Here is a 27,029-nt window from a genome sequence, read left to right as displayed (position 1 = left end):
TTGGGGAGCTGCACAATTCGGGAGCTGCAGGATTGGTGGGCTGCACAGTTGTGGAGCTGCAGGTTGGGGAGCTGCAGGTTTGGAGAGCTGCAGAGTTGGAGAGCTGCAGAGATGGGGAACTGCAGGGTTGGGGAGCTGCACAGTTGGAGAGCTGCAGAGTTGGGGAGCAGCAGAGTTGGGGAACTGCAGAGTTGGGCAGCCGCACAGTTGGAGTGCTGCAGGGTTGGGGAACTGCACAGTTGGAGAGCTGCAGGATTGAAGAGCTGCAGGGTTGGGCAGCTGCAGCGTTGGAGAGCTTCAGGGTTGGAGAGCTGCAGGGTTGGGCAGCTGCACAGTTGGGGAACTGCAGTGTTGGGGAGCTGCAATGTTTGGGAGCTGTACAGTTGATGTACAACTCTGTTGGCTCACCGCTGAAGTGTAATCCTGTTGGAGGATTGCCTTTCTGAATGAAATTGACATCACCCAAACAGGGCGGTGCTGTTAGTCGCCGATTGGAAACTTGCATGTTGGTTCTCCTGTTGTCTACCTAACAACGGCAACCTCATATCAGAAGCATTTCGTGACTGTAAAGCACATTGAATATGTGAAAAACGCTGTATAAGTACGAATCACACTCTGTTTTGAAGGATTTTTTTCTGTTCTGTGTGCTTTATAATTCTATTTGTCTCAGTTCCTTTAAGCCAAGATCCCCTCACCATTTTTCAGTAAATTACACCAGTAAGTTTGACCCTCGACACAGTTTCCAATCCCTGCAGAGCACACCACATCGATTGGTCAAGGCCATTTGGATAATGCATGATCTGACAGCAGAAGATCTGGAAGCCTCCTGTCCCAGCTGGAGGGCACCTGGAATAATACAGTAAACCTCAGTTGATTAACACTCTCCTCCCAGAGAGGGGATTGATGGGAACCTTGAGTTACTGCCTGGCTCCCATCGTCCAGTCTGTCAAACTATCAATGAGCAACAAGAGAGTAGGATTGGAGGAGTTCGGTTAACTCAAAGCGTTGTACCAGTTGGAGGAGGTGATACAGATGGGAGAAGAGTTTTCGTTTACTTAATTCATGGGGTTGTGGGTGTCGATGGCTGGGCCAGTGTTTATTGCCCCTCCCCAGTTCCTGTGGGGAAGGTGGTGGGGAGCTGCCGTCTTGAACCACTGCAGTCCACGTGCTATCTTGTTTGTGAATGTGCACGGCAGACATTGAGGAATTTGATAAAGGTGAGAATTTTGAATTCTTGGACTGGGAGCTGATGGGTTAAGAGTTTTGGCTGGTTTTCACCAGAATTCCAGGTAAGAGCTCATTCCTGTTTTGACACTTATTACCAGCTCCTCATGTTTAAGTATGTTTTAGCTAACCTGGTCTGAGATGGTATGACACACCTCTGGAGCAGATGGGTCTTGAACCCAGGCCTGTTGGGTCAAAGGGGGGGACACTACCACTGCACTGCAAGAGCCCCCCAGTTATAGTACTGGTTCACACTCAATTAACTTGTCACTGATATATCCACTACCCATCCCTTCATTCCATTCAGTCTCAGGTATTTCTGCAGACTACATTAGCTAATAACAAAATTAGTCAGAGCTTGTTGTGAGTGTTGGATCTAACTGTTATTTTAAGACTTCGGATACAGTGTGGTCTTTGCATCATGCAATTAATGTTGATTGGGCTCCCTGATAGCACTGGAGCAGGCTTGATGGTCCCACAGGCCTCATTCATTTGCTGTTCTATTCATAGAAAATACAAGCAGGAGGTGGCCACTTGGCCCCTTGAGCCAACATGATCATGGCTGATCATCCCAACTCAGTCCCCTGTTCCCGCTATTGCTCCCCCCACCCTTTAATCCCTTTCGCCTGAAGAACACTTTTAAAATGGTTCACTGATTTGGCCTCAACCACTCCTCGTGACAGAGAATTCCACAGGCTCACCACTTTCTCCTCATCTCAGTCCGAAATGAACTTCCCCATAGCTTAGACTGTTACCCCTGGTTCTAGACTCCCCAGTCATTGGGGACATCCTTCCTGCAGTTGTGCTGTCTAGTCCTCTTGGAATTTTATAGGCTTCCATGAAACGGACCTCATTCTTCTAAACTCCAGTGAATATAATCCTGACCGATTCAGTGTCTCTTCATACATCAGTCCTGCCGTCCCAGCGATTGGTCTGGTCAACATAGCCAGAACATCCTTCCTCAGATAAGGAGACTGAAACTGCACACAATACTCCAGGTGGGGTCTCACCAAGGCTCTGTACAATGGCAGCAAGACATCCCTGCTCCCATACCCAAATCGTCTGGCCAAGAAGGACAACATACCATTTGCCTTCTTCACTTGCAATGTTTACTTTCAGCAATTGGGATACAAGGGCATCCAGGTCTCATTCCACCTCTCTCTTTCCCAATCTATTGCTGTTCAAGTCAAAAGCTACTTTCTTGTTTTGGTATCAAAGTGGATAACCTTACATTCATCCACATTATTCTTCAATCAAAGATATTTACAAAGGACCTGTCAACGCCTCAGAGTGTCCACTTCATCGAATCCCTACAGTGTGTAAGCAGGCCATTCAGCCCATTAAATCCACCGTGAAGAGCATCACACCCACACCCTATCCCTGTAACTCTGCATTTTCCAAGGCCAACACTTAACCCGCATATCTCTGGGCAATATGGGATAATTTAACATGGTCAATCCACTTAACCTATACATCTTTGGACTGTGGGAGGAAACCAGAGCACCCGGAGGAAACTCCTGTAGACATAGGGAGAAAGTGCAAACTCCACACAGACAGTTACCCAAAGGTGGAATCGAACCTGTGACCTTGTCTCTGAGAGAGAACAGTGCTAACCATTGAGTCACTGTGCTGTCCCAAGACCTCAAGTCTATCATCTATTAACTTGCATCAAAGATTCCCTACTTTCCAAAATGTCATCCATGGTGCAAGTGACATTATTTTGCAAAAGTGGTCTCCTTAGTTTTCCAACTAAGATATATCCTATCTACGAGCAATACCGATATAGATAATACACTCATTGCTGTTTGTGAGAGCTGGCTATGGGCAAATTAGCTGCCGTATTTCTTACACTGCAGCTCAAACAAAACCTTCAATAAATTGTAAAACTCTTGTAAAAGTGCTAATGAAGAGACATGTTCCTTGCTTTAGGGTGTGGGATGGGTGAGTGCCAACCTTTATCAGCTGACAATACTGACTTTTCCTTCCCAGGTAAGAATGCCCCATAACAGGGGAATGAGGAGGTCCTGAGCCACCATGGAAGGTGGCAAGCTCCACAAAGCGGCTGCAGATATCACAGACCCGAAACTTGACAAGGGGGCTGCTCCGGCGCCAACGGCAGTGGGTAATGCTGGATGAGCCTTCCAGCAGATCGGGCATCATTCCAAACAGCTGCGGGCTGCTTTGGTTAACACTTGTTCTTCATAGCTGAATGGAAGCGCACACGATACTGTCAGAGACACATGTGTCTAATTAATGGAGCCCATTAGCGTAATTAAGATGGGAGCACTTGCTTCAGAACTTAAGGCAATTCAGGGTTGGAATGGGGATTCTCAGATTACTTTCCATTTCCATTTCATTAGCTAATCCAGTGTTACCAACCTTCTCTGCATTGTCATGTCGCTTTCCATTACCCCTGTCCTCCACTGTCTCATGGGGAGAGGTTGGACAGACTAGGCTTATTTTCACTGGAGTTCAGAGGACTGAGAGATGTGATTTCATTGATGTCTGTAAAATCTGGAATGGTCTAGACATAGCTGACTTTCTTCTTGTGGGTTAATCCAGATATAAGGGACGCTGTTTTCAAATTAGGGAATTATTTTCCTCTCAGATGGCTGTTTGACTTCGGAATTCTCCACCTCAGAAGACAGTTGAGATGGGATCATTGGATGTTTTTAAGGATCATGTGGATGGATTCACGTTAGGCAGAGGAATCAGAGATTATCAGAGGCCGGGGTCAGCTGGGAATTTGGAATTCGAAACTTAATCATGACTTGGGGAATTCTTTACCCCAGAAGGCTGTCAAAGCTGGGTCGTTAGGTATTTTCAAGGCTGCGATGGAGAGGGGGAACTGATGGGAAGCCCAAAACTAAGAGTGGTCATGGGGTGCTAGAGGATTGTGGGATTGTATGCTCAGGGGGAAGTTTGGGAAGGGCAAGGAATGCATGAATAAGGCAGAGGAGAGGAACAGGGCAGGTGAAAGAGCGTACACCACAGGACAGCAGGGCACCTAAATGTAGTATAGAGATTGACAGATCTGCATCTCCCATAATCCTGGCATCTGCACCCCCGCCCCCCAACCCCCAACATGTTGAACTCTGAGCTGAAGGTCAACTGTCTACAACAGCAATTTGGTGGTGGTGACAGTGGTGGTGGTCGGTTTATATGAAGCTGAGCAGGACACTTCACTGACCCAGGTTTCTCAATCTTAAGGAAGTGGTTAAGGATGCACTGACACACTCTGCTGAGTCCAAGGTTGCAGGGCTATGCTGCAGAAGCCATTGAGGGCAGACTGAGCTACATGACACATGCATGGAGTGCTCTATAACGCTCCAGGCTACCAATCCCTCAGCTGTAACATGACAGGTCCATGAATAGGAAAGGGAGATGGACCTAATGCGGGTAAATGGGAATAGCTTAGTTTAGGAAACCTGGTTGGTATGGACACGTTGGATCTACGGGTCTGTGTCTGTGCTGTATGACTCTATGACTGAATGAGAAACTAGGCAAGCAGCCATAAGTCATGCAGGTTAGGTGTCACATGTTGAGGTGCCTGATAAGGACCTGGGGTCACCAGGAGAAGTTCTGAAACATCTCCTTCCTGCTGTTTGTTGACAGGTCCATATTTCAATAGCTGCCCAGTTAAACCCAGCTGAGAAGGTTATGGGGCAGCAGGGGATTCTGCATGAATGGGACGTCTATTGGCCCTAAGTGTTTGAGAAGGTGAAAGACAATAAAAAGTTGTAGCACGTATGTGCCTGAGATGCCTCTGAAAAGTCCTGACCAAATTCACCCCTCGCCGTCCCCTTGTCCTACTGAGGGATTGTGAGCTCCCTGCTCCCATTGTCCCAAGGGGACAATTCTTTGGTGAAAACATATCAGAGGTGTAAGTTCTCCTGGCCAGTGACCTCGTGGTGCTTGAGTTGCTGACTGTTGTAGCTCGCTTTATATTTCAATAGTTAATCCTGTCAGACATGTTAGAGCGAGTGCCATTGGGTAATGCAACATTGGCAGTCCCATTTCATTGGCGCATATTCAGTGCACGTGATGGAGATGCATGGGACCCAGTTTTGTGTGCGCCAGGCTTCTGCAGAGTCAACCTTATGATGCCAACTCACTCTCACAGTAATACATACCCTGCCAGAGCACAATAGATCATTCATCCACCTGCAGCACTGGAGCCACATTCCCTTGAACCTTCTCCGATCCACTGACCTCTGCAGTGACCTCAGACCAAGCTGCCTTGGTCACTTGTTTGGGTGGCTTCGTCCATCCCAGTTCTTCCATTCTGTCCTGAACAGACCATCGGGAAAGGCCCAGTGGGGAGTCTCCAAAGTGTGAAGCCACTTTCACTCTGGTGTCCCACATCTCTGGGGTTGGAAAGAGATGAAGGAAAGCGTGGCAACAGTCAGAGGTTCAAGAGAGTAGGCTGAATCCAAGTATGGAAGGACTGTTTTATGAGAAGACATTGAGTAGGTTGGGCCTGTACGTGTTGGAATATAGAAGAAGAAGAGGTGACATTGATTAGATTAGATTCCCTACAGTGTGGAAACAGGCCCTTCGGCCCAACCAGTCCACACCGACCCTCCAAAGTGTAACCCACACAGACCCATTTCCCTCTGACTAATGCACCTAACGCTACGGACAATTTAGCATGGCCAGCTCACCTGGCCTGCGGGAGGAAACCGGAACACCTGGAGTAAACCCACGCAGACACAGGGAGAATGTACAAACTCCACACAGACAGTCACTCGAGGCTGTAATCGAACCCGGGACCCTGGTGCTGTGAGGCAGCAGTGCTAGGCACCGTGCCACCCCTTATTGAAGCATGTAAGATTCTTAGGGACTTGACAGGGTTGATGTGGAGAGGTTCTTTCCTATAGGAGGAGAGTCTCGGACCAGAGGGCACAACCTCAGAATTGAGGTGTCACCCATTTAAGACAGAGATGAGGACGTTCTTCTCTGAGGGGAGTGAATCTGTGGAATTCTTTACCACAGAGGGCTGTTGAGGCTGGGTCATTAAGTATATTCAAGGCTGAGACGGACAGATTTTTAACCAGGAAGGAATTCCTGAAGAAGGGCTCCTGCCCGAAACGTCGATTCTCCTGCTCCTTGGATGCTGCCTGACCTGCTGCGCTTTTCCAGCAACACATTTTCAGCTCTGATCTCCAGCATCTGCAGTCCTCACTTTCTCCTAGGGATTCAAGGGTTACAGGGAAAAGGCAGGAAAGTGTTTTTTTTTCCCCTAGAGTGGGGGATTCAAGACGAGGGGGCACATTTTTAAGGTGAAGACGAGATTTTAAAAAAGACGCGAGGGAGAAATTTTTTTTACACAGAGGGTGATTCCTGAGGATGCAGTGGATGCAGGCACGATAACAAGGATTCAAAGACACTCGCTAACTACGTGAACAGGAAAGGTTTGGAGGGATATGGGCCAGGAGTAGGCAGGTGGGACTAATTTAGTTTGGGATTATGGTCAGCATGGACTGGTTGGACCGAAGGGTCTGTTTCTGTGCTGTTTGACTCAATGTCTCTATGAACCTTTCTCTCTCTCTCTCTCTCTCTCTCTCTGGCCTATTGATTCAACTTAGCGTCTGCTAAACTTTGATTAAATCAAAGCTGAAACTCCTCATTTGCAAGGAATGCAATTTCGTGGCAAACTTCCTCTCAGGAATTGCTTCCTGCAGTCCAAGTAACATTCTGCTAAATCTATACTCCAAAACTAATATGTCCTTCCTAAAGGTGTGCTGCTTAGGACTGACAGAGAGATGGCAGGTAGAAAAGAAAAGAGAATTTAAAAGAAATTGACTGAATAATTGAAAAGCTAAAAACCTATTAAATGCATGGAGCGGTTAAATTGCTCTATTTCTGGGCCAGAGAGGTTAATTGACACTGTATTAACAATCATCATGTAGATAAAGTGTACTAGTTTTGTTAAATTTCAGCCCTAACCTTTCACGCTGAGTTCAACAGACAATCAAAGTAGCAAGTTCTTTTAAATGGAGTATTGTGTGCAGTTCTGGTCTCCAAATTTGAGGAAAGACATTCTGGCTATTGAGGGAGTGCAGCGTAGGTTCATGAGGTCAATTCCCGGAATGGCGGGATTACCCTAAACTGAAAGACTGGAGCGACTGGGCTTGTATACCCTTGAGTTTAGAAGACTGAGAGGGGATCTGATTGAGACATATAAGATTATTAAAGGATTGGACACTCTGGAGGCAGGAAACATGTTTCCGCTGATGGGTGAGTGCCGAACCAGAGGACACAGCTTAAAAATACGGGGTAGACCATTTAAGACAGAGATGAGGAGAAACTTCTTCACCCAGAGAGTGGTGGCTGTGTGGAATGCTCTGCCCCAGAGGGCAGTGGAGGCCCAGTCTCTGGATTCATTTAAGAAAGAGTTGGATAGAGCTCTCAAGGATAGTGGAATCAAGGGTTATGGAGATAAGGCAGGAACAGGATACTGATTAGGAATGATCAGCCATGATCATATTGAATGGTGGTGCAGGCTCGAAGGGCAGAATGGCCTACTCCTGCACCTATTGTCTATTGTCTAAATGAAAGGGGTGGTATCTTGTTCTGTCACTGTTGAAACACTGAAAATTGATCGTCAGGATTTAGGTATGCACACCTCATGGTGTACACATTATTTCTTCATACTATGTAGGTACCACTGGCTAGATCAGCTCTTATCACCCGTCCCTAAGTGCCTTTTGAGAGATTGGTGGTGGTGGTGGTGGTGGAGAGCTGCCTCCTTAAACCACTGCAGTCCGTGTGGTATAGGGGCTTACTTTCAGGGTTTTAACCCAGCGACCCCTGAAGGAACGTTGATATATTTCCAAGGCAGGACGGGGAATGGCTTGGAAATGAACCTGCAGGGAGAGGAGTTCCTGTGTAGCTGCTGCCCTGGTCCTTCCAGATAGAGGTCATGGGTTCGGAAGGTGTTGTCAAAGGCGCCTTGGTGATTTTCTGCAGTGCAATTGCAGATTGTCCACACTGCTGCTACTGAGACTCAGTGGTAAAGGGAGTGGATGATGAATGTGTTGGATGGGGCTGCTGAACAATGGGTTTCTCTGTCCTGGGTGATATTGAATTCTCCGGCTGGGTTATGTATCATTAACGGAATGTGGCGTGATCGCCTGTTACTATTCCAGTAAAATTTCAGGCAGCACGGTGGCTCAGTGGTTAGCACTGTTGCCTCACAGTACTGGGGACCTGGGCTTGAATCGACCCTCGGACAAATGTCCGGGTGGAGTTTGCATATTCTCCCCATGTCTGCTTGGCATTCCTTTAGGTGCTCCGATTTCCTCCCACAGTCCAAAGATTGGACAGGTTGGGTGGATTGGCCATGGGAAAGGCAGGGTTATAGGGTGGGGACAGTGTCTGGGTGGAATGTGATTTGGAGGGTCAGTGTGGACTCAATGGGTTGAATCCACACTGAAGGGATTCTATACGCATGCTAGATTTACGTGTATCTCCAAGTTGATTTGGCTCTGAGTCAGAACAACTTGTCCACCAGAGATCTGAGGCTGCCATTTTGAACCCATGACCTTTTGGCTAGGAGGCGGGACTGCTTGCGAGAATGGAAGAATGCATCTGCCTGATCTCAGGGGATCATATGCTTGAGGTCAGCCTTTGACACAAAATCTCGGTGGGGCATTACTGCTGAGTATAGTGCAGGAATACTCAAGGTACAAGGGATTTCATTCTCTTCCTCCTTGATCTGGTTCTTGGATCCTGAGATGACAGGATAATAGTCCATGTGACAGCAAGATGTGGCTCAATCTTAAATTTGAAACCTCAGAACAAATCCCTCCACAATTTGAAGGAAAATTCCAATTGTCCACACAACTGTATCTGGAAAGATTATTCTCTGATCTCTTTGACCTGGATGCAGTAACCATTTTTCAACGCTAACCCTTTGTTATACTGTTCACATCACACTCTCAGGCCACAGATTAAGTTAACAGTCTGCTGGGCTGTAGACTATTATTTGCACCTCTCTACTTCTCCGCTGTCCTGGGCTACAGGGATTGCATGAGCATAGACAATTTCCTTGATTCAGACTATTTCCCACAACTGGAAAATAATATGATTTTTCCTCCTCATGGGGAGGGACATGTAATTCAGAGCTGAAGAAGGCGTAAGGGCTCCTTTCTATCCTAGCAGTGGTTATTCACCCATCATAATTACATTTGTCCTGTGTCATGGCCCATTGTAATTGCTCTCTCAATCTGTAGACAGCCAAGGTTTCAGTCAGCCCGGTGTGTGTGTGTGTGTGTGTGTGTGTGTGTGTGTGTGTGTGTGTGTGTGTGTGTGTGTGTGTGTGTGTGTGTGTGAATTCAGGTTAACCATTTCATGTCCTTATAGTTTGGGGCTTGTGTGAGGCTTGGGGGAAGAGTAGTTGAGGGAAGAGAGAGTAGGGACCATATCAGGGGGATTCAGAAGATCTCATGGCATCATCTGAAGAAGAGCAAAGCAGGAACATTGGCCAGTACTTGCCCCTTAGCCAATGTGCCTAGGGTCGAGAATCTCTCTGCAGCAAACAGACCTCCAGCAAAGGGATGACCCATTGGTAACCACGTACAGAGGAACCTCAATTATCCGGCATTCGATTATCTGAATTTCGGATTATCCAGACAAGATCGCAAGGTCCCGATGCTTGGTTAAACTGCATTATCCGGCATTCGGTTACCTGAACACTCTATTATCTGAACAAAATACCCCCTGCCCATGTCATTCGGATAATCGAGGTTCCTCTGTATACTGAAATAGCTCACAATCTACCAGGCAGCCTCTTGCTGAGAAGCACTGAGGAATTCAGTACCAATTGTCCCAAGAGCCCAGAGCTGGTGTTGAGACTGTTCGCTCGATTTGGTTTGTTTCCTTGTGGTCATGTGTACCAAAGTCTAGTGAAAAGCTTTGTTTTGCGAGCAGTACCAGGACATACAGATCACAGGGCGCTTAGACAGAGTTAGGCATACTGGTTACAACTGCACTGGAAATGCATGAAAGCAATATCAGCATTAGCAAGATCAACATTATTTGAAGTTAGAGCGTCCATTTAGCAGGCTAATAACAGCAGGGAAGAAGCTGTTCTTGACCTCCAGAAACAGTCGTTCGAGAACTTTCAGACACCTTACAATGCAAAGTGTTCCCAAAGAAAATGACCTTAGCAGCAATTTAATTCCTGACCTCCAAAGTAATACAGGGCTCCATCCAACTGCACCACACTTGTCATTTGCTGAATCCCTAGCAGTGCCAATTTAAAGCCTCCCAGTGCAATTGGCGGATGTACCCAGGTGAATCCTGCCCTCATGAGCCAGGGAGGAGGGTCAGGGACAGGGATGCCAAGCAGAGCAATGCCAGGCTTCTCTCAATTTATTTGTGGCATTTTGCTGCCTTTTCTACTTCACAACAATGAGGATGGGTCATTGCCTGAAGCCTGCTTTGTGAAACAGAAACCCCCCCAAAAAAAATGAACAGCAAGATCCCGCACAGTGTTGGTTTTGAGGGATGAGTATTAGCCCAAACTCCAGATCCCAGATAGGGGAAAACTCTTAGGATCTTCAAAAATTGGCTGTTCACTGAGATCTTCCACCACTGCCGAGAAGATTTAATATCTCACCAGTTAGGCAGTAATACCAGGCTGGTACAGAAGAGGGCAGCTCTTTGGGCTGTGATCAATTCTTACTTGCCCAGGGCAAGGGCAGCAGTGTTTTGTAGTTGGTGTATCTGATGGAGGAGCGATCAATGCAGATAGAGTGAGAGCGAGATTTTGGCGGTGGGAGGAGGGGGTTTAAATTTGCAAAGGGAACTCTTGTCATGCCTCACTAATAGCTGTCGGCTCAGGGCAGTATTAACCGAAACATATTACTGTACACGAAAAGGCCTGATTGATGAGCATCGCAAGGGAAGGTGGTGACAGCACATTGTGAGAGAATTAAATCCCCAGAGGGTGAGAAATTTTGAATGATCGAGAGACATCACTGTCCGTTCAAACACATAACCCGTGATAAATCAGTACGCAGACAGCGACGACTGTAGAAGCCGTATATATTTTATGTATGTTGATGTGACAGTAAGATTCCTGCATGTGATTGGAACTGACTGATGGAGCTGAACAAGTTCACTCTCTGAGACCACTGGGGTATCTGCTATTGTGACCGCCTCCAGAGGATGGCGCTGTTATTCCTAGAAAGCAAGAACCAGGGCAGGAAATTTTGGACTCTAGAGGTCACGGGTGACAGAGACGGAAATTTCCGGATGATCTGATTTAATTCTAAAGGTGGGAGCACAGGTCTACTCCTCATTATTAGTGAGAGTACCCTTCAAATCCAAATTTGGATGAGTAGTGGAGTTCAAGCCTCAGCTGCTGCTGAGCAGTGCTCCTTCGTTGGATGAAGTGGAAGGCAGTGCCCAGGTACAGCAGTCTTCTGAAAGCTTGTGGTAAACCTGTTGGACTATAACCTGGTGTCATGTGACTTTGTCCACTCCAGTCCAACGCCAATATGGCAGCCCTGTTGGGATTTGCACGAATGTCATTAAAGCACTCATCTTTTAACCTGGCACCATTGCTGCTGTGCTACTAACATTATTCCACGCGATGAAGGGTTTTACAAGCTTTCTGCTGCACGGTGTTGGGATTTGGTAAGGTATGCAGAGGAATTAGTGGGTTTACTCAGAAAGCAACCTACTTCGGTATCGGAGACTGTATTTGCTCCACCTCTTAGCATGCAGTACGATGTAGAAATGGATTACGAGGATATAGGTGTCGCCGGCTGGGCCAGCATTTATTGCCCGCCCCTCGTTGCCCCTTGAGGAGGTGGTAGTGAGCTGCCTTCTTGAACCACTGCGGTCCATATGGTGTAGGCCGGCCCACAATGCCCTTAGGTAGGGAGTTCCAGGATTTTGACCCAACGACAGTGAAGGACTGGTGATATATTAACTCAGAGGGTTATGAATCTTTGGATTCCTGACACAGAAGGCTGAGGAAACTCGGACTTTCAGTTAGAGACTGATTGCTGCCTGATTTCCAGCTGCAGACAGAGTTACCGGGGATGGGGTGGGTAAAATGTCATTGATGAGTTCAATCAACCATGATCATATGTGAGGGGGCAGGTTCAATGGGCTGTATGGTCTACTCCTGCACTATTTTGAGGACATTGTTTGCTGCCTCATCTCCCCCAGGATCTTACAATTTATCACGTCAGTTATCACCAATTTGTTTTCCTTTAACTTAACTAACTTATCTAAAATGATTCCTTTTATCCTTCCTAATATTATTCATTCCTCTCTCAGCCACTGCAGGATTCTCTCTCTGATGTCCTTCTCTCTAGTAAAGACCAATGCAAAGTACTTGTTAAATATCTGACATTCTTTGATGATCCTGTACAAATGAACACTTCTGCACCTCTCAGAGGCCTTTCCTTGCACTTAGCAATTCTCTTTCTACTGATATACTCGTAAAATATTTTATTTTATTCTGATGTATTTTTTGATTTTTTTTTTGTCATGTTCCCTCTTGGATTTCCTTACCTACTTACAGTCTTATTATTCCCTTATTACCTCTAATTTTCATTATTATCCTTATTGACCCTGGCTTCAATTCTAACTGAAATCTTATTGTCTTTATTGAGGCGAAGGGGTGACCTTATAGAAATTTATAAAATCATGAAGGGCTTGGATAGTGTGAATAGTCAAGGTCTTTTCCCCAGGGTCAGAGAGTCCAAAACCCAAGAGCATAGGCTTAAGTTGAGAGGGGAAAGATTTAAAAGAGAAACAAAACCAGAAATGGCTGAGAAAACTCAGCAGGTCTGACAGCATCTGTGAAGAGAAATCAAAGTTAACCTTATAGGATCAGTGACCTTCTTCAGAACGTTGCCAGACTCAAAACGTTAACTTTGATTTCTCTTTACAGACGCTGCCAGACCTGTTGAGCTTTTCCAGCAACTTCTGGTTTTGTTTCTGATTTACAACACCCACGGTTCTTTCGGTTAAGTTTTAAATGCGCCCTGAAGGGTAACCAGCAGAGGCTGGTGCGTGTGTGGAATGTGGAGGTGCTGCAGGCTGGTACAATTGCAACATTTAAAAAGCCTCTGGATGGATACATGAATAGGAAGGGTTTAGAGAGATCTGGGCTAATGCTGGCAAATGGGACTAGGTTAATTTAGATTAGATTAGATTAGATTACAGTGTGGAAACAGGCCCTTCGGCCCAACAAGTCCACACCGACCCGCCGAAGCGCAACCCACCCATACCCCTACATTTACCCCTTACCTAACACTACGGGCAATTTAGTATGGCCAATTCACCTGACCTGCACATCTTTGTGACTGCGGGAGGAAACCGGAGCACCCGGAGGAAACCCACGCAGACACGGGGAGAACGTGCAAACTCCACACAGTCAGTCGCCTGAGGCGGGAATTGAATCCGGATCTCTGGCGCTGTGAGGCAGCAGTGCTAACCACTGTGCCACCGTGCCACCCACAATTTTTAGTTGTTATGGATGAATTAAACCGAAGAGTCTGTTTCCATGCTGTATATTGCTATGAAATTGCTGATAGATTCCTCTTTAATGAAATGCATCTATTCTGTACCCTTGGTATCTTTAGTGGCACTAGGGATCTAGTGATAGTGTCCCTATCTCTGAACCAAAGGCTCTGCATTCAAGTCTCTCTCCAGAATTAGTTGGATAAAGTAGGTCTGTCTCTAACGTTGCCAAGGAGATTGAATATCAATGTATATCCTTAACACACAATGGAGGTAGGTGGTAGGAGCCGAAGAGATTCCTGGTCAGCTATATGATATAAAGAAATTGGAGCCAATTATTATCCATAGCTCTAGGCAGCAACATGCAAGTAAACATTCCCCAACTCTGGAAATAACTTCACCTTTCTGCCTCACTCCCTTCTTTCAAGACGCTTCAGAGCACCTACACATTTGGCCATATTTTTTGTTATCTTGTCTAATACCTTGCTGTAAAACTGTGAAGAACCTGGGAGTGTACTTTGAATAATGTGCTGGGATTTGCAAAAATCTAATTCTGTTTGCCATTGTTATTTAACACTCAACTAAAATTTATGGTTTTGAGTCCAAATTTAATCCAATCTTAAACAGTTGGTATAGAAGCTTTCCGTTGGTAACTAACTGACTTTGGTTAATTAAGGAAACTAGTTTAAATTTGTTTTTTATATACATAGAGCTGAGCTAATTCAGAGTGAATAAATACAGGCATCTCTGTATGACTTACAGAGTGCAACATTAAACAACGTTCTGGGAGTTGGGTGAAAGGAAAATTTTAATAGTTTTCTAGGTTCTAACTCAATTTGTACTTTACATTTAACTGAAATTTATTGTTTAAGTTCTAATTTTCATCTCGACTTAATCAGTGACATTCAAGCTTTCCACTGGAGTGCAGTTGAAGTTAGTTTATTAAGGAAATTGGCTTTAACTGTGCTTTTCTGTGCCATAGAAACATAGGAATATAGAAATATAGAAGCTAGGAGTAGGCCTTTCAAACCTTTGTAACATTCAAGCTGATCATTGAGCAATTCGCTAATTTAGAGCATGTATAGACAGACATCTTAGTATGACTTTGAACTGAGTGCAGATGTTTAGTGAGTGAACTGGAGAAAGATTTTCTTCTGAGCTTTTACCATCTTTTTCACCTGGAAGAAATTGGTCCTACCTTTACTCAGGGCAAGACATTAATGTTATTCAGTATAAGAAATAGGAACAGGAGTTGGCCATTCAGCCCCTCGATCCTGCTCTGCCACTCAATGGGATCGTGGCTGATCAAACATTCCTCACATCCATTTTCCTATCCTCGATTCCCCAACGGATCAAAAATCTATCTCAGCCTGAAATACACACAAGGACTCTGCCCCCCACAGCTCTCTGTGCCAAGGAATTCCAAAGACCCACAACCCTTTGAGAGAGGAAATTCCTTCTCAGGACAGCCCCTTTATCCTGAGATGATGCCTTCTGGTCCTAGACTCTTGTCTGACATCCTGTCAACATGTACCTCAGGAATCTTATATGTTTCAATGAGATCATCACTCATTCTTCGAAACACCAGGGTCCCACACTGTTTAACCTTTACTTATAAAGCAAACCTTCCGTACCCAGGATCATCCTTGTAAAGCTTTTCTGAACAGCTTCCAATGAAACAATAATAAGGGGAACACTACTGCTCACAGTCTCTTTTAAAGTTGCAGGAAGGCTTCTTTTCTCTTGTATTCTAACCCCCTTGAAATAAGGGCCAACTTCCCATTAGCCTTCCTGATTTAATGATTAAGGCCTATTCTATTCCTAAGGTATAAAATTGTGCAGGAACTGGTGGAAGTGTTTTAAAATATATGAGAACTCTCTTTCTCAACCTCTCCTCTTGCCTGAGGCTTGGTGACCCTCAGGTTAAACCAACACTCACATGAGAGTGCAGTCCTATGGTCCTGTTGGTCTATGAAAACTTTATTATAACAAACATCTTGTCTGTGAAGCCCATTTAAAAAAAAGTAAATGCCCTTAGGTGGGAGGGCAGTGATAGAGTTATACAGCATGGAAACAAACCCTTCCTCTAACTCGTCCATGCCAACCAGTTATACTAAACTGCCATCTCCCAGCATTGGCCCATATCACTTCCTATACATGTACCCATCCAGATGCCTTTTAAATGTTGTATATGCACCAGCCTCCACCACCTCCTCTGGCAGCTTGTTCCATGCACGCACCACCCTCTACATGAAAAATGCATGATTCTATTTGAAATCACGAGCTTTCGGAGCGTGCACTTCATCAAGTGAAGAGAACACCTGGGCACAGACTTTATAATCAATCAGATCAAAAGATCATGCAAATGGTGTGAGTGGAGTGACGACAGGCTGAATACTAGGTCTCTGCAGGTGATCAAGAGTGTCAGACAGTGTGAGTAAAGTGCCAACAGCTGAATAACAAGTGAAGGGATAACCGATAATTTGATCGATTGAGGCTGAGAGACAATTACAATTAAAAGTAAAGTGGTGATGGAGACAAACCAAATGACTTGTTATGTATGACAGGCACATGCCGAGGGTTCTTTAGATTAGATTACTTACAGTGTGGAAACAGGCCCTTCGGCCCAACAAGTCCACACCGACCCTCCGAAAAGCAACCCACCCAGACCCATTCCCCTACATTTACCCCTCCACCTAACACTACGGGCAACTTAGCATGGCCAATTCACCTGACCTGCACATTTTTTTGGACTGTGGGACGAAACTGGATCACCCGGAGGAAACCCACGCAGACATGGGGAGAATGTGCAAACTCCACACAGAGAGTCGCCCGAGGCAGGAATTGAACTCGGGTCTCTGGCGCTGTGAGGCAGCAGTGCTAACCACTGTGCCACCGTGCCGCCCATTAACAAGTAGCAAGTAATCCGAAGTAACAAGTAATCCAAAACTGGACAAACTAATTAAGGTAGAGAGATTATAACAAGTCATCGAGGTGATGGTGTCAGAACAAGACAGTAAGGAAGGTTTGACAGAACAACATGGTGGTGGGATCACAGTTGAGGCTGACCTCATGGTTATGGAAGGTGGCTATCAGTTTCTGTTTGGCGATTCACTCCAACTACACCATTTGTTTGATCTTTTGATCTTACGGTTTATAAAATCCGTGCCCAAGTGCTCTCTTCGCTTCACCTGACGAAGGGGCAGAGCTCTAAAAGCTTGCGATATGAAATTAACCTGTTGAATGACAACCTGGTGTCACCTGACATTTCACCTTGTCCGTTCAAGTCCAACACTGGTACCTCTACAGTATGAAAACATTAGCCCTCAGGTCCCTTTTAAATTCTTTCCCCCCTCACCTTAAATCTGTGCCCTCCAGTTTTCCGTAGGCCGGGACAAAAAGCCTTGGCTGTTCACCCCGTCCAAGCCCTTTGTGATTTTATAAACTTCTATAAGGTAATCCCTCAGCCTTCGATGCTCCAAGGAAAATAGTCTCAGCCTATCAACCTCGCCCCACAACTGAAACCCTCCAATTATGAAAATCTTTTCTGAACCCTTTCAAGTTTAACAACATCCTTCCCATGACAGGGAGACCAGAGCTGAATGTAATATTCTAAAAATGCCCAAACCAATGTCCTTACAGCTCCAACATGATATCCCAACGTCTATACTCAATGCAATGACCAATGAAGGCAAGGGCACCTAACGCCTACTTCACCACCCTGTCTACCTGCGATGCTACTCTCGAGGAACTATGCACTTTCCCTCATGAAAGTGTTTGGAAACATTCCCCAAAGGCACTATCATTAATTGTGTAAGTCCTGATCTATTTTGCCTTATCTAAATGCAATATTTACATTCATCTAAATTAAGTTCCATCTGCTACTCCTTGTCCCATTGGCCCATCTGATTAAGGTCCTGTTGTCCTTTGCGATAACATTTGTGGCTGTCCATTACACCATCAATTTTGGTGTCATCTACAATACTAATCATACTTCCTTGTATTCAGATGCAAATCATTGAAATAAATGATGGAAAACAGTTGACCCAGCATCAATCCTGACAGTACACCATTGGTGACAGACCTCAAATCCATAAAACAACAATCCTCCACCACCATCTGTCTCCTACCTTCAAGCCAATTTTGTATCCAATTGGCTACCATCCCCTGGATTCCATGAGAGAGCTTTGCTCACCAGTCTACTGGGCAGAAACTTGTCAAACGCCTGCTGAAGTCCACGTAGACAGGGTCTACCACTCCGCCTTCATCAATCTTCTTTGTTACACAGGATCACTCACTGTGTAACCGTACAGAGTCAGTGTTTATTCAGTAGGGTAAGGGTCACTCCCTGTGTAACCGTACAGAGTCAGTGTTTATTCAGTAGGGTAAGGGTCACTCCCTGTGTAACTGAATAGAATCAGTGTTTATTCAGCACGGTAAGGGTCACTCGCTATGTAACTGTACAGTCAGTGTTTATTCAGCAGGGTAAGGGTCACTCACTGTGTAACCGTATAGAGTCAGTGTTTATTCAGCAGGGTAAGGGTCACTCACTGTGTAACCGTACAGAGTCAGTGTTTATTCAGCAGGGTAAGGGTCACTCACTGTGTAACCGTACAGAGTCAGTGTTTATTCAGCAGGGTAAGGGTCACTCTCTGTGTAACCGTATAGAGTCAGTGTTTATTCAGCAGGGTAAGGGTCACTCACTGTGTAACCGTACAGAGTCAGTGTTTATTCAGCAGGGTAAGGGTCACTCACTGTGTAACCGTACAGAGTCAGTGTTTATTCAGCAGGGTAAGGGTCACTCGCTGTTTAACTGTACAGAGTCAGTGTTTATTCAGCAGGGTAAGGGTCACTCACTGTGTAACTGTACAGAGTCAGCGTTTATTCAGCAGGGTAAGGGTCACTCGCTGTTTAACTGTACAGAGTCAGTGTTTATTCAGCAGGGTAAGGGTCACTCACTGTGCAACTGTACAGAGTCAGTGTCTATTCAGCAGGGTAAGGGTCACTAGCTGTGTAACTGCATAGAGTCATTGTTTATTCAGCAAGGTAAGGGTCACTTACTGTGTAACCCTACAGAGTCAATGTTTATTCAGCAGGGTAAGGGCCACTCACTTTGTTACCATACAGAGTCAGTGTTTATTCAGCAAGGTAAGGGTCACTCACTGTGTAACCGTACAGAGTCATTGTGTATTCAGCAGGTTAAGGGTCACTTGCTGTGGAACAGTACAGAGTCAGTGTTTATTCAGCAGGGTATGGGTCACTCGCTGTGTAACTGTACAGAGTCAGTGTTTATTCAGCAGGGTAAGGGTCACTCACTGTGTAACTTTACAGAGTCAGTGTTTATTCAGCAGGGTAAGGGTCACTCACTGTGTAACTGTACAGAGTCAGTGTTTATTCAGCAGGGTATGGGTCACTCGCTGTGTAACCGTACAGAGTCAGTGTTTATTCAGCAGGGTATGGGTCACTCTCTGTGTAACTGTACAGTACAGTGTGTATTCAGTAGGAGAAAGTGAGGACTGCAGATGCTGGAGATCAGAGCTGAAAATGTGTAGCTGTAAAAGCGCAGCACGTCAGGCAGCATCCAAGGAGCAGGAGAATCGATGTTTCGGGCATAAGCCCTTCTTCAGGAACCTGAAGGCATTCCTGAAGAAGGGCTTATGCCCGAAATGTCGATTCTTCTACTCCTTGGATGCTGCCTGACCTGCTGCGCTTTTCCAGCAACACAATTCCAGCTGTATTCAGCAGGGTAAGGATCACTCACTGTGGAACCATACAGAGTCAGTGTTTATTCAGCAGGGTAAGGGTCAATCACTTTGTAACCGAACAGAGTCAGTGTTTATTCAGCAGGATAAAGGTCACACACTGTGTAACTGTATCGAGTCAGTGTTAATTCAGCAGGGTAAGGGTCACTCACTGTGTAACCGTATAGAGTCAGTGTTTATTCAGCAGGGTAAGGGTCACTCACTGTGTAACGGTAGAGTCAGTGTTTATTCAGCAGGGTAAGGGTCAACCACTGTGTAACCGTATAGAGTCAGTGTTTATTCATCAGGGTAAGGGTCAATCACTGTGTAACCGTACAGAGTCAGTGTTTATTCAGCAGGTTAAGGGTCACTCACTGTGTATCTGTAGAAAGGCAGTGTTTATTCAGGAGGGTAAGGGTCACTCACTGTGTAACTGTACAGAGTCAGTGTGTATTCAGTAGGAGAACGTGAGGACTGCAGATGCTGGAGATCCGACCTGAAAATGTGTTGCTGTAAAAGCGCAGCAGGTCAGGCAGCATCCAAGGAGCAGGAGAATCGAAGTTTCGGGCATAAGCCCTTCTTCAGGAACCTGAAGCCACTCCTGAAGAAGGGCTTATGCCCGAAACATCGATTCTCCTGCTCCTTGGATGATGCCTGACCTGCTGCGCTTTTCCAGCAACTCATTTTCAGCTGTATTCAGTAGGGTAAGGATCACTCACTGTGTAACCGTATAGAGTCAGTGTTTATTCAGCAGGGTAAGGGTCACTCACTGTGTAACCGTACAGAGTCAGTGTTTATTCAGCAGGGTCAGGGTCACTCAATGTGTAACCGGTCACAGTCAGTGTGTATTCATTAGGGTCAGGGTCACTCACTGTGTAACCGTACAGAGTCAGTGTTTATTCAGCAGGGTAGGGGTCGCTTACTGTGTAACCGTACAGAGTCATTGTGTATTCAGCAGTTTAAGGGTCACTCACTGTGTAACTGTATAGAGTCAGTGTTTATTCAGCATGGTAAGGGTCACTCACTGTGTAACCGTACAGAGTCAGTGTTTATTCAGCACGGTATGTGTCACTCAATGTGTAACCGTTCAGAGTAAGTGTGTACTCAGTAGGAGAAAGTGAGGACTGCAGATGCTGGAGATCAGAGCTGAAAATGTGTAGCTGTAAAAGCGCAGCACGTCAGGCAGCATCCAAGGAGCTGGAGAATCGACGTTTCGGGCATAAGCCCTTCTTCAGGAACCTGAAGCCATTCCTAAAGAAGGGCTTATGCCCGAAACGTCGATTCTCCTGCTCCTTGGATGCTGCCTGACCTGCTGCGCTTTTCCAGCTACTCATTTGCAGCTGTTCAGTAGGGTAAGGATCACTCGCTGTGTAACTGTACAGAGTCAGTGTTTACTCAACAGTGTAAGGGTCACTTGCTGTGTAACTGTACAGAGTCAGTGTCTATTCAGCAGTGTAAGGGTCACTCACTGTGTAACTGCATAGAGTCATTGTTTATTCAGCAAGGTAAGGGTCACTTACTGTGTAACCCTACAGAGTCAGTGTTTATTCAGCAGGGTAATGGTCACTCACTTTGTCACCGTACAGAGTCAGTGTTTATTCAGCAAGGTAAGGGTCACTCACTGTGAATCTGTACAGAGTCAGTGTTTATTCAACATGGTAAGGGTCACTTGCTGTGTAACCATAGAGAGTCAGTGTTTATTCAGCAGGGTAAGGGTCACTCGTTGAGTAACAGTACAGAGTCAGTCCTTATTCAGCAGGATAAGGGTCACTCACTGTGTAACTGTATAGAGTTAGTGATTATTCATCAGGATAAGGGTCACACACTGTGTAACTGTATAGAGTCAGTGTTTATTCAGCAGGGTAAGGGTCACTCACTGCGTAACCGTACACAGTCAGTCTTTATTCAGCAGGGTAATGGTCTCTCACTTTGTTACCGTACAGAGTCAGTGTTTATTCAGCAGGATAAGGGTCACACACTGTGTAACTGTATAGAGTCAGTGTTTACTCAGCAGGGTAAGGGTCACTTAGAACATAGAACATAGAACAATACAGTACAGAACAGGCCCTTCGGCCCACGATGTTGTGCCGAACTTCTAACCTAGATTAAGTACCCATCCATGTACCTATCCAAATGCCGCTTAAAGGTCGCCAATTATTCCGACTCTACCACTCCCACGGGCAGCGCATTCCATGCCCCCACCACTCTCTGGGTAAAGAACCCACCCCTGACATCTCCCCTATACCTTCCACCCTTCACCTTAAATTTATGTCCCCTTGTAACACTCTGATGTACCCGTGGAAAAAGTTTCTGACTGTCTACTCTATCTATTCCTCTGATCATCTTTTAAACCTCTATCAAGTCACCCCTCATCCTTCGCCGTTCCAACGAGAAAAGGCCGAGAAGTCTCAACCTATCCTAGTACGACTTCCTCTCCATTCCAGGCAACATCCTGGTAAATCTTCTCTGCACCCTCTCCAAAGCTTCCACATCTTTCCTAAAGTGAGGCGACCAGAACTGCACACAGTACTCCAAATGTGGCCTAACCAAAGTCCTGTACAGCTGCAACATCACTTCACGACTCTTGAATTCAATCCCTCTGCTAATGAACGATAATACTCCATAGGCCTTCTTACAAACTCTATCCACCTGAGTGGCAACCTTCAAAGATCTATGTACATAGACCCCAAGATCCCTCTGTTCCTCCACCTGACTAAGAACCCTACCATTAACCCTGTATTCCGCATTCTTATTTGTTCTTCCAAAATGGACAACCTCACACTTGGCAGGGTTGAACTCCATCTGCCACTCCTCAGCCCAGCTCTGCATCATATCTAAGTCCCTCTGCAGCCGACAACAGCCCTCCTCACTGTCCACAACTCCACCTATCTTCGTATCATCTGCAAATTTACTGACCCACCCTTCGACTCCCTCATCTAAGTCATTAATAAAAATTACAAACAGCAGAGGACCGAGAACTGATCCCTGCGGAACTCCACTTGGAACTGGGTTCCAGGCTGAATATTTACCATCTACCACCACTCTCTGCCTTCGACCGGTTAGCCAGTTTTCTATCCAATTGGCCAAATTTCCCTCTATCCCATGCCTCCTGACTTTCCGCATAAGCCTACCATGGGGAACCTTATCAAATGCCTTACTAAAATCCATGTGCACTACATCCACTGCTCTACCCTCATCCACAAGCTTGGTCACCTCCTCGAACAATTCAATAAGACTTGTAAGGCAAGACCTACCCTTCACAAATCCGTGATGGCTGTCCCTAATCAAGCAGTGTCTTTCCAGATACTCATAAATCCTATCCCTCAGTACCCTTTCCATTACTTTGCCTACCACAGAAGTAAGACTAACAGGCCTGTAATTCCCGGGGTTATCCCTATTCCCTTTTTTGAACAGGGGCACAACATTCGCTACTCTCCAGTCCCCTGGTACCACCCCCGTTGCCAGTGAAGACGAGAAGATCATTGCCAACGGTACTGCAATTTCCTCTCTTGCTTCCCACATAATCCTAGGATATATCCCGTCAGGCCCGGGGGACTTGTCTATCCTCAAGTTGTTCAAAATGTCCAACACATCTTCCTTCCTAACAGGTATCTCTTCTAGCTTACCAGTCCATTTCACACTCTCCTCTTCTACAATACGGTCGCTCTCGTTCGTAAATACTGAAGAGAAGTATTTGTTCAAGACCTCTCCTATCTCTTCCGACTCAATACACAGTCTCCCACTACTGTCCTTGATCGGACCTACCCTCGTTCTCGTCATTACCCTCGTTCTCTGTACAGTTACACTTGCTGTGTAACTACAGAGTCAGTGTCTATTCAGCAGTGTAAGGGTCTCTCGCTGTGTAACTGTACAGAGTCAGTGTTTATTCAGCAGGGTAAGGGTCACTCACGTGTAACTGTATAGAGTCAGTGTTATTCAGCAGGGTAAGAGTCACTTACTGTGGAACTGTACAGAGTCAGTGTTTATTTATCAGGGTAAGGGTCTCTCACTGTGAAACTGTACAGAGTCAGTGTTAAATCAACATGGTAAGGGTCACTCGTTGAGTAACTGTACAGAGACAGTGCTTATTCAGCAGGATAAGGGTCACTCACTGTGTAGGAGAAAGTGAGGTCTGCAGATGCTGGAGATCAAAGTTGAAACTTTATTGCTGGAACAGCACAGCAGGTCAGGCAGCATCCAGGGAACAGGACGTTCCCTGTTCCCTGGATGCTGCCTGACCTGCTGTGCTGTTCCAGCAATAAAGTTTCAACCTCACTCACTGTGTAACTGTATAGAATTAGTTTTATTCAGCAGGGTAAGGGTCACTCAATGTGTAACCGTATAGAGTCAGTGTTTATTCAGCAGGGTAAGGGTCACTCACAGTGTAACTGTATAGAGTCAGTGTTTATTCAGCAGGGTAAGGGTCACTCACTGTCTAACCGTACAGAGTCAGTGTTTATTCAGCAGGGTAAGGGTCACTGACTGTGTAACCGTACAGAGTCAGTGTTTATTCAGCAGGGTAAGGGTCAATCACTGTGTAACTGTACAGAGTAAGTTTTTATTCAGCAGGGTAAGGGTCACTCGCTGTGTAACTGTACAGAGTCAGTGTTTATTCAGCAGGGTATGGGTCACTCATTGTGTACCTGTACAGAGTCAGTGTTTATTCAGTAGGATAATGATCACTCACTGTGTAACTATACAGGGTCAGTGTTTATTCAGCAGGGTAAAGGTCACTCACAGTGTAACTGTACAGAGTCAGTGTTTATTCAGCTGGGTAAGGGTCACTCACTGTCTAACCGTACAGAGTCAGTGTTTATTCAGCAGGGTAAGGGTCACTCACAGTGTAACTGTACAGAGTCAGTGTTTATTCAGCAGGGTAAGGGTCACTCACTGTCTAACCGTACAGAGTCAGTGTTTATTCAGCAGGGTAAGGGTCAATCACTGTGTAACTGTACAGAGTAAGTTTTTATTCAGCAGGGTAAGGGTCACTCGCTGTGTAACTGTACAGAGTCAGTGTTTATTCAGCAGGGTATGGGTCACTCACTGTCTAACCGTACAGAGTCAGTGTTTATTCAGCAGGGTAAGGGTCACTCACTGTGTAACTGTACAGAGTCAGTGTTTATTCAGCAGGGTATGGGTCACTCACTGTGTACCTGTACAGAGTCAGTGTGTATTCAGTAGGGTAATGATCACTCACTGTGTAACTATACAGGGTCAGTGTTTATTCAGCAGGTTAAAGGTCACTCACTGTCTAACCATACAGAGTCAGTGTTTATTCAGCAGGGTAAGTGTCACTCACTGTGTAACTGTATAGAGTCAGTATTTATTCAGCAGGGTAAGAGTCACTCACTGTGAAACGGTACAGAATCAGTGTTTATTCAGCAGGGTATGGGTCACTCACTGTGTAACTGTATAGAGTCAGTGTTTATTCAGCAGGGTAAGGGTCACTCACTGTGAAACTGTACAGAGTCAGTGTTTATTCAGCAGGGTAAGTGTCACTCACTGTGCAACTGTATAGAGTCAGTGTTTATTCAGCAAGGTAAGGGTCACACACTGTGTAACCGTACAGAGTCAGTATTTATTCAGCAGGGTAAGGGTCACTCACTGTGTAACGGTAGAGTCAGTGTTTATTCAGCAGGGTAAGGGTCAACCACTGTGTAACCGTATAGAGTCAGTGTTTATTCAGCAGGGTAAGGGTCACTCACTGTGTAACGGTAGAGTCAGTGTTTATTCAGCAGGAAATGCGTTGCTGGAAAAGCGCAGCAGGTCAGGCAGCATCCAGGGTACAGGGGAATTGACGTTTCGGGCATAAGCCCTTCTTCAGGAAACGTCGATTCTCCTGTTCCCTGGATGCTGCCTGACCTGCTGCGCTTTTCCAGCAACACATTTCCAGCTCTGATCTCCTGCATCTGCAGACCTCACTTTCTCCTCAAAGTTTATTCAGCAGGGTAAGGGTCAATCACTGTGTAACTGTACAGAGTCAATGTTTATTCAGCAAGGTAATGCTCACTCGCTGTCTAACTGTACAGAGTCAGTGTTTATTCAGCAGGGTAAGGGTCACTCACTGTGTAACTGTATAGAGTCAGTGTTTATTCAGCAGGGTAAGGGTTACTCAATGTGTAACCGTACAGAGTCAGTGTTTATTCAGCAGGGAAAAGGTCACTCACTGTGTAACTGTTCAGAGTCAGTGTTTATTCAGCAGGGTAAGGGTCACTCACTGTCTAACCGTACAGAGTCAGTGTTTATTCAGCAGTGTAAGGGTCACTCACAGTGTAACTGTACAGAGTCAGTGTTTATTCAGCAAGGTAAGGGTCACTCACTGTCTAACCGTATAGAGTCAGTGTTTATTCAGCAGGGTAAGGGTCACTCACAGTGTAACTGTACAGAGTCAGTGTTTATTCAGCAGGGTAAGGGTGACTCACTGTCTAACCGTACAGAGTCAGTGTTTATTCAGCAGGGTAAGGGTCAATCACTGTGTAACTGTACAGAGTAAGTTTTTATTCAGCAGGGTAAGGGTCACTCGCTGTGTAACTGTACAGGGTCAGTGTTTATTCAGCAGGGTAAAGGTCACTCACTGTCTAACCGTACAGAGTCAGTGTTTATTCTGCAGGGTAAGTGTCACTCACTGTGTAACTGTATTGAGTCAGTATTTATTCAGCAGGGTAAGAGTCACTCACTGTGAAACTGTACAGAATCAGTGTTTATTCAGCAGGGTATGGGTCACTCACTGTGTAACTGTATAGAGTCAGTGTTTATTCAGCAGGGTAAGGGTCACTCACTGTGAAACTGTACAGAGTCAGTGTTTATTCAGCAGGGTAAGTGTCACTCACTGTGTAACTGTATAGAGTCAGTGTTTATTCAGCAGGGTAAGGGTCACACACTGTGTAACCGTACAGAGTCAGTGTTTATTCAGCAGGGTAAGGGTCACTCACGTGTAACTGTATAGAGTCAGTGTTATTCAGCAGGGTAAGAGTCACTTACTGTGGAACTGTACAGAGTCAGTGTTTATTTATCAGGGTAAGGGTCTCTCACTGTGAAACTGTACAGAGTCAGTGTTAAATCAACATGGTAAGGGTCACTCGTTGAGTAACTGTACAGAGACAGTGCTTATTCAGCAGGATAAGGGTCACTCACTGTGTAGGAGAAAGTGAGGTCTGCAGATGCTGGAGATCAAAGTTGAAACTTTATTGCTGGAACAGCACAGCAGGTCAGGCAGCATCCAGGGAACAGGATGTTCCCTGTTCCCTGGATGCTGCCTGACCTGCTGTGCTGTTCCAGCAATAAAGTTTCAACCTCACTCACTGTGTAACTGTATAGAATTAGTTTTATTCAGCAGGGTAAGGGTCACTCAATGTGTAACCGTATAGAGTCAGTGTTTATTCAGCAGGGTAAGGGTCACTCACAGTGTAACTGTATAGAGTCAGTGTTTATTCAGCATGGTAAGGGTCACTCACTGTGTAACCGTCAGAGTCAGTGTTTATTCAGCAGGGTAAGGGTCACTCAATGTGTAACCGTTCAGAGTCAGTGTGTATTCAGTAGGAGAAAGTGAGGACTGCAGATGCTGGAGATCAGAGC

Source organism: Chiloscyllium plagiosum, unplaced genomic scaffold (genome assembly GCF_037043375.1).
Source record: "Chiloscyllium plagiosum isolate Xiang-an unplaced genomic scaffold, Cpla_swu_hap1 HiC_scaffold_45, whole genome shotgun sequence".
NCBI classification, from domain to species: Eukaryota; Metazoa; Chordata; class Chondrichthyes; order Orectolobiformes; family Hemiscylliidae; genus Chiloscyllium; species Chiloscyllium plagiosum.
The sequence above is the reverse complement of the archived record's forward strand: the minus strand, read 5'-3'. Positions refer to the sequence as shown.